This window comes from Bos javanicus, chromosome 6 (assembly GCF_032452875.1).
Source record: "Bos javanicus breed banteng chromosome 6, ARS-OSU_banteng_1.0, whole genome shotgun sequence".
In the NCBI taxonomy this organism is placed as follows: domain Eukaryota; kingdom Metazoa; phylum Chordata; class Mammalia; order Artiodactyla; family Bovidae; genus Bos; species Bos javanicus.
This window is the reverse complement of record NC_083873.1, coordinates 26,257,303-26,275,460: the sequence shown is the minus strand read 5'-3', so window position 1 is coordinate 26,275,460 and position 18,158 is coordinate 26,257,303. Positions and strand designations below refer to the sequence as shown.

General features: G+C 43.6%; 1 protein-coding gene across 1 annotated transcript in view; it reads right to left on the bottom strand.

Annotated features, from left to right (window-relative positions):
- TSPAN5 (tetraspanin 5) overlaps window positions 1-18,158 on the bottom strand; it is a 180,761-nt gene that overhangs the window by 147,817 nt on the left and 14,786 nt on the right. The gene's annotated exons all lie outside the window — the stretch shown is intronic.

Below are 18,158 nucleotides of genomic sequence, written 5' to 3'. Positions count from 1 at the left end.
TTCTCTAACACCACAGTTCAAAAGCATCAATTCTTCGGTGCTCAGCTTTCTTTATAGACCAACTCTCACATCCATACATGACCACTGGAAAAACCATAGCTTTGACTAGACAGACCTTTGTCAGCAAAGTAATGTCTCTGCTTTTTAATATGCTGTCTAGGTTTGTCATAGCTTTTCTTCCAAGAAGCAAATTTTAATTTCATGGCTGCAGTCACAATATTCAGTGATTTTGGAGCCCAAGAAAATAAAGTCTGTCACTGTTTCCATTGTTTTCCATCTATTTGCCATGACAGCACATATACTACAATTGTTCTGCTCAGCAAATCCCTGCTGCTGCTGCTAAATCACTTCAGTTGTGTCCGACTCTGTGCGACCCCAGAGACGGCAGCCCACCAGCCTCCCTCGTCCTAGGGATTCTCCAGGCAAGAACACTGGAGTGGGTTGCCATTTCCTTCTCCAAATGCATGAAGGTGAAAAGTGAAAGTGAAGTCTCTCAGTCATGTCTGACTCTTCGCGACCCCATGGACTGCAGCCCACCAGGCTCCGCCTTCCCTGGGATTCTCCAGGCAAGAGTACTGGAGTGGGGTGCCACTGCCTTCTCAGCAAATCCCTAATCCTCCTCAAAACGCACAGTGACACAGCCTCCTGAGAAGCACTGCCTGACCACCACGCCTTCCTCGGGCTTACACGCCGCTTCCCGTGATGTGTATTTATGTCTTTCCTCCACTAGGCCGAGAACTCCAGTCCATCTTGTACTGCAGCCGTAGGCCTGCAGGCTCAGTGAACACCCCTGGAGTGAGAGAGTAAGGGGAGGATGCCTCAGCCAGGGGCAGGACCCCACAAACAGTGAGGCACTAAGGTGGAGCCCACGGATTCCAACGCCATGCTCCCCGGCACACGGGTGCTCCCCAGAGAAGGGAGGGCCTCTGTCCTCAAGGAACTCAGTCTACCCAGATTCCAGAAAGCTGTCTGAGAAAGCACCTTAAGCTCTCTAATGACACACTCCTTTTAGCCAGAATGTGAACCCGCCTGTTAAAATGAGGGGTGGTGGTTTTTAAAGGCCCTGAAGGCCTGAGCACTTTGGGATGCTCATACAGAGAGCGAGCAAGAGTTCACTGGGTCATGCGAGGAAGGGCATTAACTTACTCATAAATCTCCAACACACCACTCCCTCTTTCGCTCCCTGGCTGAGCAACTGCCATCTGGAAGGCTTAGCACATGAAAGGCATTATCACGGTTCTGCTGGAATATTTCTGGTAGGCAGAGAACACAAGATGCCAGGACTTAAAAAAAAAAAAAATTACAGAATTCCGATTACCTCATTTCACCTTTCTTTTCAGCCAATCCAAACTCCGCCTGCTGTAGACGGTTAACTAACAGAGAAACCTTGTAAGGGCTTTGCTGAATCACTCAAGTGGCAAAGTCTCCGCGAGGCCCCGCATCTACCTGCTGATACTGAGGCCTGAGCTGACCTGAAGCAAACAGAGACCCCTGCTCTGCACACAACCTTCAGACTGAAAGACAGCAGAAGAGCAAGGTAGGCTGCATTCAGCTTCGTGGAACCCATCAGGACTCGAGGTCCACCTGCACATCCCAGAAGCTTGGGGCCTTAACACGCACTTCCTGCCCCAGCTTCCAGCCGGTCGAGTGGACATCCTCGAGATGACCCCACCTATGCTCTCATCAGGGCTTCCAAGGTGGTTCAGTGATAATACCTATGGCTGATTCATGTTCAAGTTTGACAGAAAACAACAATTTCTGTAAAGCAATTAATCTTTCAATTAAAAAATAAAGAAAGAACCCACCTGCCAATGGAGGAGACATAAGAGACGTGGGTCCGATCCCTGGGTCGGGAAGATCCCCTGCAGGAGGGCATGGCAACGCACTCCAGTGTCCTTGCTTGGAGAATCCCATGGACAGAGGAGCCTGGTAGGCTATGGTCCATGGGATCACAAAGAGTCGGATATAACTGAGCATGCACCCACACTGTCTCATCTGTGGTTCTGCTGTCTGTCTGCTTCTCTGGCACCTCTGCCTGCCTGGGCCCGAGGGTCTTCTGGGGGCTCCCCGGCCCTGCGGGGACAGCACGAAGGAAACCACCTCTCCAACGTCTGGCTGGGCTGCTGTGCAGAGAAGCCAGGTCTAAGAGGGGCTCCTGCCACTGTCACTGTTATGAGACCTCAGGCGATGGGATCTGATAAAAACTATCTTCAGGCTAGTGCCACAAAAGCCCATGTCCCCTAATGGGACCCAGCAATTGGAAAGTGTCTCGCGGAGCATGTTCCTGCTCTAATCTTCAGAGTCTTCCCTGAGGCGGGCACACGGCAGCTCTAAGTCAGACACAAAGAAACTGCGTCTCCAGGGGCCTGGGCCATAGCAGACCTCACTAACCCGGGTCTTCCTCATGCTGCCTCTCAGGTTTTTGTATTTTTTTAATTCAACAAGATCGCCTGGCACTGTCCGCATCAGCTTGTCTGAGTCTACAGATGGGTGGGGAAGTTGGAGCACGGATGAGCTCTGTGCTTCCCACCAGGCACTCCCAGACACACTGCCCACTGGAGACCAGCTTGCCCGAGTCTGAGGATGGCAAGGACCTTGCTGGCTGGCCCCAAAAGATGCCGTTAGCATCCTCAACCCTTTCTGATCAAAAGCTTGTCAGCCTCTGATGCAGGAAGCACCTACCTGCCGCTACCCTGTGTTTATTTTCCATTTCCTTTTTTTTTTTTTAAACAGCCTCAACGCCTCCACTGTCACACTCTAAAACCCCAGGTGCAGAGGGAATGTTCTCAGCTCTTCCAAATGTTAAAAACATGCACATCTGTATATGCTGCCAGGGTTTCAAGAGTGTAAATTACCTTGGGACAGAATCAGAACCCAATGACAGCCTCTCCCTCCCCCACCCTGTGAGGGTCCCCTGCTCTAGACGCCCGACAGGGGAACCCTTGACCAGAGTGATTAACATCCTGGGGCTTTCGGTAGGATCACTATGTAGCCTGTCATCCAAAATGAATAATTTTCCAAGTCAAAGGGGACACTATTAATCATTACACGGGGACTACAGGTATAAACAAAAGCGCTGCAGAAAACCAAGACCCGTTGAGCACATGTAACCCTGGTATGTTGAGATTACCATCGGAGTCACATTTATTGGGTAACCCCCACCCTCTCGAAGCTGACTGACCAGTGCAGAGCACAACCACATCATCACCCCAATAAATAATCATGATCTCACTTGATTATAATGGGTGCTTAGAAGGAAAAGTCCTGGGTGTTGTGACAGAATATTCCAAGGTTAACAGATTTGGGCTTCCCTGGTGGCTCAGATGGTAAAGAATCCGCCTGCAGTGCAGGGACCTGTGTTTGATCTCTGGCCCTGGAAGATCCCCTGGAGAAGCAAATGGCTACACACTCCAGTATTCTTGCCTGGAGAATCCCATGGACGGAGGAGCCTGATGGGCTACAGTCCATGGGGTCGCAAAGAGTTGGACACGACTGAGGGACTAACACTTTTGCAGCCTAGTTTCCGTGTGCTCTCTGTGCAAAGGCTCTAAAGTAGGAAGGAGTTTCAGAGGGAAAAGAAAGGCCAGAGGGCTGGAGTGGGAGAGGAGGAAGGAGGGGATAAAGCCACAAACTGGGTGGAGCAGGGGGTGGGGGGGGGGTGTGGGGAGGCAAACATGAGAGGGAGGATCTCAGGTGAGACCAAGGGCAGCGGGAAGCCAAGGAGATCACTCAAAGCATAAGAGTGTCATGATCAGACCTGGGACTGGGCCACCATGGCTCAGGGCAAAGAGTGGACCACAGGGAGGAAAGAGCAGGAGGCCAGCGAAGCCAGGAAGATGAAGGCTCAGACCAGGGCAACGGCTGGTCAGAGGACTAGAGAGGGCCCATTTAAAGATACTTAATGTCGGATTATGCTAGTGATCGGGGAAAAGGCTGCCACGATGGCTAAGCCAGAAAATAACGGGCTGCGCAAAAGACAGCAAAATCAGTTCCTTACACAGAACAACCCTAAAATGCCAAGGTTTATCTTTTAACCTTGCTCACACAGCCTCTAAAACCCTGAGAAACACAATGTTAAAATGAAATACAAATGCTAAAACTACCCTACCACAATTATCCCTCTTTCAGAAACCAACGAATCCTTCACCACATCTAAAGAGAGATTCACTTCAACAATCCAATATTCTCAGTGTCTGTCGTGACCCCTTTAGTTATATTACCCAATAACACAATTGAAAATGAAGTTATTAAGAGGTCTGAGTGATACAGGAAGTTTGCCTTTTATCTTTAGAGATGGTATTCAAATCGCAAATCCTAGGATTTGAAATCTAGGATTGAAAATCTATAAAATCACATCTGGTCCCCATTTATTTCATCACTTTGATGAACAGAACTAAAAATGATTAGTGGTCACCCTTTGAGAGGATATGATAAATAAATGGAAAGGAATCATTTTGGTTACAGTGGTTATATCATCCCATATCATGACCCCTAAAGGTTAGCTTTTCATGAAATATATCACAAATAGAAAATAAAACAGTGTCCAGCCTCTCTTGTATGTCAGAATTTCCATGCATATAACTAACAATGATCACAGTAAAAATTACTTACAACTTACATTCATATCATACCCTCTAGTTTGCAAAGCTCTGATTTTTTTCCCCAGTGATCTTGAAAGCACAAACAGGCAAATACACACAACTATCAAGATTTGTCACAAGGGCCCTACATAAGCTAACAAAGGAAGACTGTCTGGGACCAAAGTCTGGTGACAGTATGTAAAGTTTCCCTATCTGAGAGTGCTGTGTTCCAGATTTCAAATATTCAAATATTGTCAACTGACACACACATATGCGTACTTTTTTTCCCCTTTTTCAGTAAATGTGTTCTTTGCAATAAAACCGGTTCATTCAATGCAGTTTAATTTGTATGTGATTACAAAGTGAAAGTGTTAGTCGCTCAGTCACATCCAACTCTTTGCAACCCTATGGACTGTAGCCCACCAGGCTCCTCTGTCCATGAGATTCTCCAGACAAGAATACTGGAATGGGTTGCCATTCCGTTCTCCAGGGGATCTTCCAGAGATCGAATCTGGGTCTCCTGCATTGCAGGCAGATTCTTTACTGTCTGAGACACCAGGGAAGCTTATTACAAAGTGTTTGCTATAAAAGCAGTCCACAAACAGGAAAATCTGTTTTGGATGCTTTGCCCCAGTAGGATTTTTTAAAATATACAGTCACCTCTCTCTTATCTTACCAGACATATTCCAGCTCACTCAAAAACAGAAAGGTCCTAAAACACAAAGGAGGAATCTGTGGGTCTGAGAGGAAATACAGTCTCCTGGACATGCAAAATTGTAGCAGAGAGAAGTCTCTACAGTTGGAGAAGGGCTTATAGGGGAAGGGAATCAAGGAATTAAAGAGGTTATCAACCCAACTGGAGGGTGTGGGAGAAGTGACAAAGGACACCCAATCTTTGGAAAGCCCTCTAGGTTTGAGCTGATATCAGGGTGACAGTACTCAGGGCTTCCTCCATAGCCACGCTTGCTGAGCTTCCAGGGAGGGGTCAAGCAGGATGGGAGCCCAGCAGAGAAAAAGCCAAGAAAAACAGGCATTTCCCATCGCCCCGAGTCTCCACTGTCAGCCCCTGCTCCCGCACCAGCACAGCTTTCCACATCAGCAAAGTGGGAACAAATTAGTCTGAGTTGGGCTAACAGTTAACCAGACCCTCTCACATTCTCTTATTTAGGCATTCATGCATGCAGAACAATTTCTGGAATGCCTTCTAGGAGCCAGGCCCTGTCAAGACCTGGAATGAAACCTCATTCAGGTCCTGTCCCACAAAGACCTCAAAGACCAGTGGAAAAGGACCCCCTCACTGAATCAGCACCAGAGACGACCACTGCAACAAGGGCCCCACGGAGGTGTAATTCCACCGACAGAATCCCTACAGGAGGGAGGGATTTACTGCCTCAGGTCTTCATCTTTTCACCATTGTTTAAAATGGTTCCAAGGACGGACCTAGCTAGATAGAACACAATCCATATGATCTGACAGCTTGTAAAACTCACAATAGCCGGCTTGTATTTTAACTGTTTAAACCCACCTTTGATGTATCCTTTTAAAAACAAACAATTTGCTGTGAATCAAAGACTGTGAGGTGAAAAACTGGGTGTTAAAAGGAAGAAGAGAGACTACAAAACAAAACAGATTGCCCAGAACCACTCAAACTGAGAAAGGCAGAGTGCCAGGCATGCTGTAGCTGAGAGCATCCCACAGTCACCCTCTATACATGCCATCCAACCGGCCAGAAGCAAAACATATAAGCTCCTTCTTTTCAGTACTGTAGTGGATGTTGGTGTATTTTTCATGGTTTTCAAAACATTTCTGGAATATATGCAGAAGGACAAAATGGCTAAATGAAGTATAGCTAAATGATGGGGTGGGATAACCTAGCGGAAGTTTAGCAAAGCATTCCCAAGGTTGTAATTCTAGAAACAGCTCTCCTAAGAACAATTACAGGAGCTCCAGCAGCAGCCCCCCAGGCCCTGAGATAAGTGCTTTGCACTCACAGCCTTTTTGGTCTTTACAACTTTTTATGGTAGATACCACACCTTTGATAGAACACAGACAGAAATGGCAGACAAATCACTGAAAGCAGAGCTAAGTGCAAAGTTATAGTCAGCAAACATAAATAAGTTCACAGTTACAAAGGGCCAGTTACCAAGCCCCTATTCCCACAGGATGGTGCAGGGAGAACCTGGTGACAGCTGCAAAAACAGCAGACTGCATCACAGCAGAATACTCTTAGGGAACCTAGAATAAACCTAGGGAACCCAAATAGTTTATAATGGACATCATATTTGCCTATCTCTTTGCTCCATACAAGTATGGCTGGGGAACAGGATGCCGATGAGAGGTGAGAAATAAGCGAAGTCCCTACAATGGAGTTTGACTTTAATCCCGTCCAAACTAAGTCATTTAAGTACTTAAGGGCTTCCCAGGTGGCAATAGTGGTAAAGAACCCACTTGGCAATGCAGGAGACGGAAGAGACGCAGATTCCATCTCGGGGTTGGGAAGACCCCCTGGAGGAGGAAATGGCACCTGGGAAGACCCCCTGGAGGAGGAAATGGCAACCCACTCCAGTGTTATTGCTTGGAAAAGCCCACGCACAGAGGGGCTACAGGCCATGGGGCTGCAAAGAGTCAGACACGACTGAGCAGACACACGCTAGTAAGTACTTAAAGCAGGTGATGTGAAAGCAGGATCAGATTTACCACTAGAGAAGGCTCTGGGAGATGGAGTGTGCGGGAAGGGAGAGAGAATTACAACCCTGCAAATGAAGATGCTGATGATCTGAATCACAGCAAGAAAGGTGGTGGAGAAGAGGATGAGAGAACACGCTGAAAGAGTTAAGACTGAGCAGGTATCACTGCTGATAGTACTGTGTAGGTTCTGGGGTTTCAGTTTCAGATGCCAGCAGGATCCGTGCCATCCCTGGGTCAGAGACAAAGGCCAGTTCACCACTCACAGCAATACAGTAGCCACAGCATCTGCCCCAGTCCCCCGGGCAACAATTTCCACAGGACCATGCAGAGAGGGATCACATCATGAACTGCACTACAAGACAGGACCCTTAAGTTAGGGAGCCCAAATATTTTTTTCATATGCATCTATCTTCCAAGGCTTTTCACTCTACAAACATCCTTGAAAAGATGATCCAGAACAAAGGTGGTCAGTACCTCAGCTTGCAGTATCCTGCAAGAAACATGAGATTTATGGAGAATTGTTTTCCAACATCCTCACGTTACCTATGAGGAAACTAAGAGTCAAAAAGCTTAAGATGAGTCAGGGTAACATAGCTAGAAGGTAACAGAAGTGAGATTCAAACTCAGACCTTAGGACGCCAAGTCCCATTGCCCTCCCCACTATTCAAAATCCTATTATGTAAAACATAGGGACTTCTGCTAGTGGAAGGAGTATAGAGACAATAAATGGGTCCTTCAGGCTCTCCAGGAAGTTGTTAGCTCGCCTGGAAGGGAACAGGGACACACTAGAGGCCCAGCTCCAAAGATGAAGGTTCTCCTTGGCTCATGTATCTCAAAACTTGAATGACAGAGCAGAACTAGGCTGCTATAGAAGTCAACGGTGGTGCCTCTCCATGTGGTGGGGAGATCTACGCCCAAGTCCTTGGTTAGCCCCTTCCTAAATCCAGCCTGCAAAATTACAGGTTTTATGGGAGAATGCTATCAGAATGGAAAAGAAAGTTTATATGTTCATACTAGGTCTTTATTCCCTAAAACTTCTTGCAGAAGTATGAAACAGAATAACTTTCCATATAAAGATGATCTCTCCTCATCCGTGCATTTAAATCAGCTAACACTTCACATACATAATTAAAAGAAAGTAAATATATACGCTTCCCAGGTGGCTCAGCAGCCTGGTGAGCTACAGTCCATGGGGTGGCAAAAGAGTCAGACATGACTCAGCCACCAAACAATAGCAGCAAAAGTAACTGGATTAAGAAACTGAAAAGAACTTGGTTAGCAGACCCTTCATTTTGATAACAAACATACTGGATTCAAGGATTAAAGGTAACTGCAGAGTTACTTCATAAATGGGATTCATTATTTTGAACATGAATGATCAAGCTTATTCATTTATTAACATAAAAGTGAAAAAATGACTTGCTTAGCTTCAAGGGGACAATAAAGATGTTTGGCATATGCAGGACTTTGGGTCTTCCTGGTGTCAATGATGACCAGTTGGACAGCAGACTCTCTTCTGAGATTTCTTAACTCAGTCTGCAAGGTCCTGAGACACCTGAGCAGTCCTTGTCAGCCTGGGGAACCCTCTCCCTCAGCAGAAAGTTCCCACTCCCCATGAGAAGCCCCCACCATCACCACCAGGTTCCTCTTCAAGGGGTGAAAGGCACAGGTGGTGCTTATCACACTAACAGAAATGTCTGAATCCACTCAACTTAAAAGGATCACCCACTTTATAGGCCACTTATTTAAACCTTTGGATGGCTGCCCAACGCATGCAAGCTGCCACAGTGCACAATCCAGGGAGCAAGCACCATGCAATCCCAGGGGGTGGTGCAGTTCACAACCTGTGCAGCCATGAGTGCTGGCAGCCCTCAGGGATAGGGGGTCACTCCCAAGATATTTCCCCATCAAAGTTCACTTCCTCATCCATGGATTTTTTTTAACCTAATCTATAAATCCCCCAGATTCTAGCAGTCATCATGGATTTCAACCAATGACTGAAGGAAGTTAATCATTTTTACATATCATTAAGTGAATGACAAATATTATTTAGAATTGGTTCTGACTAGCTGCTGATAAAATTCACACTGGAAACAACAGGAGTAGGAAACATAACAACAACTTATTTCATATATTTGAGTCCTGAGAGTCCTCTCTCCATCTAGAATCTGTATGGCAGGCCTCCTTGGACAGCAAGCAGATCAAACCAGTCAATCCTAAAGGAAATCAACCGAGATTATTAATTGGAAGGACTATGCTGAAGCTCCAATACTTTGGCCACCTGATGCAAAGAGCCGACTCACTGGAAAAGACCCTGGTGCTGGGAAAGATTGAGGGCAGGAAAGGGGTGACAGAGAATGAAATGGCTGGAAGGCAACACCGAATCAATGGACACAAGTTTGAACAAATTCCAGGAGACGGTAAAGGACAGGGAAGCCTGGTGTGCTGCAGTCCATGGGGTCTCAAAGAGTCGGACATGACTTAGCAACTGAACAACAAGTACCACACATATTATTCTTTTGATGGATGAAGAAGTAAATACCTACTGCAGATAACCAGTAAGTAGGCTTTTACAGTTCTATTTGAAAAAACACACACCCAAGTTATTCTTCTGAACAAATGTTCTTACTTGGCTTTCTTAGGTACACCACTGTTAATTAAAAGAAAGTGAAGTCGCTCGGTCGTGTCCAACTCTTTGCAACCCCAAGGACGGTAGCCTACCTGGCTCCTCCATCCATGGGATTTTCCAGGCAAGAATATTGGAGTGGGTTGCCATTTCAAATGCTTCTCTAAATTACCGATACTGGCTTGGAGGTGATCTAAGTGTCATTCTCCACGAGGCCGGTTCACTAATTGCTTGAAAATAATTCATTCCACAAGTATCAAAAAACAAACAGAAAGTCTCTTCCCCAATCCAAGTCAGCAGAGCCAGCCTGCTTCTGAGATGAGCGCTTCCTGATCCTGCTCAGCTCTGGTCCTAGGCTTGGCCCGGGCTTTCCCATCTCTTGTCTCTCAGGGCCAGACACCGGACAGTCTCTGCAACTTGCCCTGTCTGTGCCCTCTGGGGCTGCCGAGGCTCCCAGTCCTCTGGGCCCTCCTCCACTGCCACCAATAATCCTGGATCCTGTTGCCTGGCACTGTTAACATCAGCCATTCCTGTGCGTCAGCTCTCCGACTTCTCTAACTCAGGATGCTACACTTCTTGGTAAAAGGGTGCCTTGGTCTCCTTTGGTTCCCTGGAGTCACACTGGCCAGGGGTACAGCTATGAAGCATCTGAGAAGCCCTGAGATTTCTAAACTTGGCTTTCCTAACCCCATTCTTGGTAGGTGAGGCCCAGGCGATTATGTCCCAAATAGGACACATCTGAACACATTTAACTGGCTATATATTCAACTTATACACAGCACACCTGTGTCTGGTCCTCATTTGCTTTTACCCGACTTCCAAGGTAATAAATCAGCCTCAGGACCGTTTTCATGGAAGCTGGCAGAAGACATAAAACTCCTGGGTCAGAGACAAAGGACTGCATTATCCACAGCACAGCAGGCAACTGGGGCACCACGTCTGCCAGTCCTCCTCACCCCAAAGTCCGACGGCGGTGACACCGCAGTGCCCAGAAGGAAGCCACAGAAGTGCTGCTTTACGTCCGAGTCACAGCTGTGGAACCTCTGCTTTATAACAAGCAGAAGGTGAGACTTCTCTTTGTCCCAGAGAGACATGATCTTCCAAAGTTGCTCGCCACAAACACAACCCTAAGTAATGGCCCAAGAGCATTTCTAGACCACCCAGCAAGACAGGGAGGACATAAGAGACATGTGGAGGAGCATCTCCAAGCAACCTGTGCGTTCGCCTCGTTTGAATGACTGTCCCTATGGGCTTCATGGTCCCAACAACTCCTACACGGGAGGCCCCTGTACTCTTCATGCCATGGGTTGAAAAGCAGCTGCATTATGCCCTTCATTGGTAAGGTGCTGTGAAACACCCCATAATTTAATTGTTGAACAGCACAGTCTGAGATCTCTCAAGTATATCCCTCCCTCAATACAGTAGCCAAAACCACCTCTGCATCTCCACTCCCTTCCTGTTTCACCTCCCCTACTTTTGGAAACTTATCTATAGTTAGAAATGCACAATAAATTAAAAAAATAAAGTGTATATGTGTATATGGGGCTTCCCTGGTGCCTCAGAGGTAAAGAATCCATCTGCCAATGCAGGAGACGTGGGTTTGACTCCTGGGTTGGGAAGATCCCTTGGAGAAAGAAATGGTAACCCACTCCAGTATTCCTGCCTGGGAAATCCCATGGCAGAGGTGCCTGCAATCCATGGGGTCACAAAAAGTCAAACACAGCGACTGAACAACAACAACTATATATTAATAGTGAATAGGACAGAAGCTAGTCTCAATCTGGGCAAAATTTTAGTTCCAGAAATCTTCACCTATATAGCTGAAGGAAGAGAAATCACTTATGATAACTTGGGAAATGAAAGACAAGACAAAAGTCCGCTTGACAGATGCTCACACTCTGAAAGGCACTAACTTCAGGGAGGGAAACTGCTTGCTTTTACTATAATGTCAGTGATTTTTCAGACATATTTTTTACTTCCTATACAGTGGAAAACAATTTAAAATGCCAGATTCCTTAAAGTTCAACAGCTCATAAAACACCATTTGTAACAAAAACTTGTAACTATCTAAATAAAAATTAAATTAGAAAATCTGTAATTATAATCAAAATAAGGTATATATTAATTAATCAAACTTCATACACATACCTACTTGTGCATAACAAATTTTTTAGAGGGGCCCAGGTGGATGCTAATCTTTTTCTGAAGCTAAGAAAGTAATACATTTGGCCAACAGGTACATGAAAAGATGCTCATTATTGCTAATTATTACAGACATGCAAATCAAAACTACAATGAGATATCACCTCACACCAGTCAAAATGGCCAACATTAAGAAGTCAACGAACAATAAATGCTGGAGAGTATACCAAAAAAGAAAAAAACAGAACCCTCCTCTAACTTCCGGCAGGAATGTAAATTGGTGCAGCCATTATGGAGAACAGTATGGAGGTTCCTTAAAAAACTGAAAATAGAACTATCATATGATCCTATAATCTTATTCCTGGGCATATATCCAGAAAAAAAAACATAATTCAAAAAGACACATGTACCCTAAATGTTCACTGCAGCACTATTTACAACAGCCAAGACATGGAACCTAAGTGTCTATCAAGAGATGAGTGGATAAAGAAGATGTGGTATTTATATACAATGGACAGTCAGCCACCAAAGAGAATTAAATAATGCCATTTGCAGCAACATGTATGGACATAGAGATTATCATACTAAGTGCAGTAAGTCAGACAGAGAAAGAAAAATATATATGATATCCATATGATATCCACATATAACGTGGAATCTTAAAAAAAAGAACTTATTTACAAAACAGAAATAGATTCACAGATTGAAAACAAACTTATGGCTACCAAAGGGGATGAGGGGACGGGGAAGGACAAAGTAGGATTTGGGGATTAACGGTTATAGACTACTGTGGATCAAATAGATAAACAAGGACCTACTGTATAGCACAGGGAATTATATTCAATATCTTACAATAACCTAGAATGGAAAAAGCCTGAAAAAGCATATGTACATGTATAACTGAATCATTTTTCTGTATACCTGACACCAACACAACATTGTAAATTAGTTACACATCAAGTGAAAAATGGTTATTGAGAAAGAAAATTACTATAGATTAAATTAACTTATTTCAGTTAACAATTACTGGATACCTGCTATATTTTAGGCATTTTTCCAGACATATTTCTATTATTAGAATTATTATTTTATTGGAACTATAATGTTCTACATATACTACCATTAAAAAAAAAACAAAACAAAAAAAAACAGGTAGGTCCGTGGCCTCAAAATGACCCTCTAAGGCAAGCCATGAGAAATGCTGGTATTTGTGATTAAAGAAATGGAGGGGTGATCGGGTCATGCCAACAATGGATAAGATGAACAGCTGCAGCTAAACGTGAGGGGAGAGGAATTCAGGGTCCAGCAGGCAAGGAACGGAGCAGCTACTTGGCTCGAAACCTAAACTCTCAGACAGATCTGAGAGGAAGGAAAGGAAGTTGCCAAAGGAAGCCTGGAGATACAATCTCTTCCAGTAGGTGAAACACCAAAGGAAACAAAGTTCCGCCAGAAAAGTCCTGTCATACAGACAGCGCTTCCCTAGCAGAGCAAGTTGAGGCTCCTGGACTCCGACAACACCTCTCCCAGGTGATAATGAATCAAAAGCCTACACCTGTCCCAAGCAGTCACCCGTTCACACCTGATTCCAAGGTCAGCGGTCACAGAGCACGTGCGCCCTCAGGCTGTGCCTGTGCGTCTCACTGAATCTTTATAATTATCCTAGGGATAGGCATTACTGTTAGCCACTTTTTGCCCATAAGAAACAGACCAGCATGATGACACAGCTGTTCACAGTCACAAAGCTTGGCAATGCCAAGGCCAATGTCTGAACCCTTAACCCCTATTTTAAACATCTCAATGTTCTCTGCATTGTTTGGGGGGCAGAGGGTAGGGGGAGTGGGAAGCTGGGGTGAGGAAGAAATAAAGAGTAAATGTATCATTTTTTAAAAAATCATCTTGTAATTTTATCTGGAGCACATCAGTGCAAAACAAATAACAAATCCCATGGGCATATTCATTCAGTAATAAAAAACCCAAATAGGACACATGTGAATTCATAGGTTTAGTTCATCACCACAGAATCACCCAACACCTAATAGCTTGTTTAAATGAAATATGAACAATATTAGAGATGACAAAGAATTTCAGATAATACCTATGCCATCAAGCTTAATCTATTCAATGTGCAACTTTATGTGCAATTTAATTGGAAGCTTTTTTGTCTCTGCTGACTTAAAAGCCACATATGGAATCCATACGAAGAAGGAGTTTTTGAGTCTGCTCATTCCAAAGCACAAGAATAATGCATAATAAATAACCTGAATACTTAACATAAGCCAGGTTGATGTTAATCAAAGTGACCGCCCCAAACTGTTTAGTAGAACCAAAGGCGGTCAGAGCACTGGGACTCAGTAAACTTGGGCAGTTCAGCCAGCACCCAGCCTCCAGGTCAAAGGCCAACTTCATCCTCATTCAAGGAATAAATGGTACACAGATACCTTCTCCATCGTCCTCAGCACATCAAATCCGCCAGGACGCCCGCCGCCGTCCCCTCCTCGCGCTCTCCCCACGCAGCGAGGCCGGAACCGCGGAGCCCACAGAGACGCTCTGCGCCCAGAACACCAGCTGTCCCTGCTTTGTAAATTGGGAGCTTTGAAGCAAAGGTTGATGGGAAAAAAGAAAGGATTCTATTAAGAGGGGAAAAAAGGTGGGGAAGGGGGCCAATATCTAGAGGTGGAACCAATTTTTCAGGTCCATTTCAATATGTAAGTCTTGAGATTATATAATCAAGAATTATACCTGAGTGCCCATACCTGAGCACTGAAAAGACTCGACAAAGAATACTCAAATATTTGAACAGCCATTCCTCTTCAAAATAATTCCAACCTTCCATGTTTTTATCAGCAGGCTACCCTTTTTAAAGTATGAGAAAGAGATTTGGGAGATTTTACCCCCAAAACAAAAAGTCCTATCTTCTCAGTTCTGGAATTAAATTCACAGAAAAGGGGGCAGGGGGAGGAGGAGGATTCAATAGAAACGATGCTTGAAATGAAAAAAATGCATTCTGAAAGGTTCCTAGCAATAATTAATGATTTGTTGGTGCCTCCAGCTAGGCTGTAGTAATTTCATACTTCAAAAGAGTTTATTTTCTAGTCTTCATCCAAGAACCAAAACAGCAAGAAGAGTGTTTTTTCCTGCTTAAGTATTAGGTACTAAGACTGATGATCTCTTGAGTTTTATTTTTAACTTAAAAAAAAGTTTCATTTAGTTTGCATCTTTATACTGTTAGTGGTAGTCGCTCAGTCTTGTCCAACTCTTTTCTATCCCCACACTGGACTGTATGTAGCCCGCCAGACTCCCCTGTCCATGGAATTTTCCAGGCAAGAATACTGGAGTGGATAGCCATTCCCTTCTCCAGGGGATATTCCCAAGCCCAGGAATCAAACTCACATCTCCTGCATTAGCAGGCAGGTTCTCTACCGTCTGAGCCACCAGGGAAGCCCTTGCATCTTTATAGGAAATTATAATAAGGAAATTTTAATCTTTCATCACAAATTAGGGCTTCCCAAGTAGCTCAAACAGTAAAGAATCTGCCTGCAATGCAGGAGACCTGGGTTCAATCCCTGAGTCAGGAAGATCCCCTGGAAAAGTACATGGCAACCCACTCCAGTATTCTTGCCAATTAAATTATTTGGAGGTCATATAGTCATTTAAGTAGTGTCTCTTTCTTTATCCAAAGAAAGCATTTATCTACTTATTAAAAAAAAAAAAAGCCAAAGACATAAATCAACATTTACTATGCAAAAATTCCAAGGGTATATATCAATTTTAAATGGAATATATGTATTTCAAAAATATAAAAGATATTTCAGTCCTCTTTTTAGTGAAACTAATCCTTTCATTTCTATAAAAGGATGAATAAGACATTATTTTCTAACTTTTATCCAGTTGTTTCAGGCCCTCACTGGAAAGCAACTGTAAAATTCTCAGAGAATACAGTAAGAATACTAGGGACTATTAAATATTACAGACAGGAAAAAAATTAAAATGCCACATATAATGATCTTATCGAGTCACCTCTTCACTCAAATTATTCTTTAAAAAACTAACAGACAAAGCTAAAAAGTACTAAAAAGAAAAAAAAAAAAGAAAAAAAACAACAACACTATTTCCCCAGGATTGCAGTTATGAGATTAGAAAAAAAAAAAAAATACCAAGCAGCTTTACTCACACGAGTTGTCATGTGGGCAGTTACTGTCCATCCTTGAATAAGCAGATACCTTCAACAAAACATTCAATGGGAACAATGTAGTTCCTAACTACATTTTTCTGCCCAAGTAAAGGTCATGCTGAAAAACATCTAAAGCTAAGAGCTCATGTTTGAAAGGTTTTGTTTTTCAGTTACTGAATGCTATAACTCCTTCCTTTAAAAGTACAGGGGCTTTCAAATGCCTAAAGCAGATTTATTGATTTTTTGTTGTCATTGTTGTTGTGTGAAATTGATGTTTATTCACAGGGTATTTGTTCTGTATGTTGAAATACTTATTCTAAATGTTGTCCTGAGGGGGGAAATACTGGTAAAGTCAGAAGAAATGCTTAAAAGCTAGTGATGGAAAAGCACATTTTTACTTCACAAAGTTAAGTAACTATGGTTTGCTAAATTCAAGTTCTCGTAGATGCCTGCCACTCAAACTCTAAAATGGGCTTTTTGTTTATTTTGGGGTGTTTGTTCACTGCTCTCAGAGGATTTGACTAAGACTCTCTACTTTTAATAAAATTAAACTGAAAGTTATTATTGGGAATGCAGTACAATTTCTTTTTCTTAAAAAAGCATATTAATGTTGATGTATTGTTTTTACAATAGAAAGGTGTAAGTAAAGTACCCTGTTCTAACTGAGCTGAAGCTGAAGCTCCAATACTTTGGCCACCTGATGTGAAAAAACGACTAACTGGAAAAGACCCTGATTCTGGGGAAGACTGAGGACAAGAGAAGGGGACGACAGAGGATGAGATGGTTGGATGACATCATCAACTCAATGAACATGAGTTTAACCAAATTCCAAGAGATGGTGAAGGACAGGGAAGCCTCCTAGCATGCTGTAGTCCATGGGGTCACAAACAGTTGGACACAACTTAACGACTGAACAACAAAAACAAATTCTAAAAAATGCAGCAAATAAATGAATTCATTCCAAATTGAACATAATCAATAGTAAATTGAAGGAAGAGGAGACAGAGGAGTAGAGGAAGAAGCCCACTGAGATAGGTTTCCAACTATTTCAGGTTGACTTTCTGTTTGTCTAAAATCCAATTTCCCAAAGCATTTTCCCTTTTATACCTAAGATGTAATTATTCACTGGGGCTGGGGTTAGCAACTCTTCAGAAATTGGGAGTACCCCTCTTTTTCCCCAATAGTAAATAGAACCTAGAGTAGGCAGAAATTTGAACACATCCCCCCAGTCATTTTCCCTCTAGAGAGTCGTGAATCTTACTAATAGGTCTCAGCTTATAAATGCATGTCTTCCTGCAAATTACTTAAAAGCAGTGTTCCCCAAAGTGAGATTCCCTGGTGACCTCTGGTGACAGAGGAGACAGTTTTAGAATACAGAATTAAACAACCTAGAAGAAGAAAGTCATTTCCTTTTCAACTCTCTCCTAATCCTCTGGTCTAGTCAAGGAGAAAGTCTCCATTTGATGCCAGGATGTTGAGCACTTGGTATACTTGTTAACCTCCACTGTCACAAAGGAAAGTAAGTCTGTAACTCAGGCCTGCCAGCAGGCACCTAGAGCTACCTAGACATTAACAAGCCATATAGTTGTCATTGTATGCATCTGAATATTGATATTTTTCAAGTTTCCTTTTTAAATAAATGTATTTAAGGTTTAAAAATGGAGTCGATTTAAAGGAAAAATAGTTTGAAATGGTCTAGATCCTTGCAACTGAAAATGAGATCAGTGAACCAACAGCATCAGCCTCACCTGGGAGCGTGTTAATGAACCAGATCTTAGGCCCTTCTCAAGCCCACCGAACCAAAAAATGCATTTTAATCAAGATCCCCATGTGACTTAAAATTTGAGAAATACTAGGGGTAGCACAAACGTCAGTCTGAAACCATGCAGGCCATTCGTTTGGGATCTGCTACTTTGGCTCATCAGCCATCCTTCAGACACTCAGCCAGCAG